The following is a 761-nucleotide window of genomic DNA, read 5'->3' as shown; positions in this document are numbered from 1 at the left end:
GAGGAGGTCTCAGGATGTCCTGGTGTGGAGGGAGATGAGGCTGTGTTCAGGTCCATGACTGAGCTGCAGGGTGACAGAGTGGAGGTGGGACAGGAAAGCTGTGGGCTCATGGAGGGGGTGTGGTGTGTAGGGTTGGAGGCAGGGGGGGAACTGAACCTATTGAAGAACATGTTCAGTTCGTTAGCTCTGTCCAGACCTCCATCAGTCTGATAAATATATATCTAATATATATCTAGAAGCCTAAATTCTCTAGGAGTCAGAAAGGTCAGTATCAAAATAAGAAACAGTATATTATCACTGTTAGTTTCATTATAAGAAAGTAAAGAAGACAGACACCCTGTTAAGGCAACATTTTTCAACTATTCTACTGTGTCTGCTTCCCTCTAGTGGCTTAAAAGAGGAACATTATTCCTCAGTGTTCAGAGACAATCTTTAAAGAATGACAGTTCTTTTGTTAAAAATAGTGTCACATCCTCAAAACACAACATTTGTCATTCAGCTTGCTCACAAATTGCAGCAGTTCTCAGTTCTGTTCCTGTTTTGCCAACATCTTGTGTGACTTTAATGTGTGTTGTCAACATTTTCACACAGGATTCACAAATTATGTCAAAATTCAACTATTTGCTAAGTGAATAAAATGACAAATGGTTTGTTGAAGAATAGAAAATAATGCTCCTTTCACTTTGTGTTAGTAAGGGGGAGAGGCTGCAGCATAACCAATTACAATAGATAGATAGATAGATAGATAGATAGATAGATAG

This window comes from Stegastes partitus, unplaced genomic scaffold, assembly GCF_000690725.1.
Source record: "Stegastes partitus isolate 25-593 unplaced genomic scaffold, Stegastes_partitus-1.0.2 Scaffold1645, whole genome shotgun sequence".
In the NCBI taxonomy this organism is placed as follows: Eukaryota; Metazoa; Chordata; class Actinopteri; family Pomacentridae; genus Stegastes; species Stegastes partitus.
The sequence above is the reverse complement of the archived record's forward strand: the minus strand, read 5'-3'. Positions refer to the sequence as shown.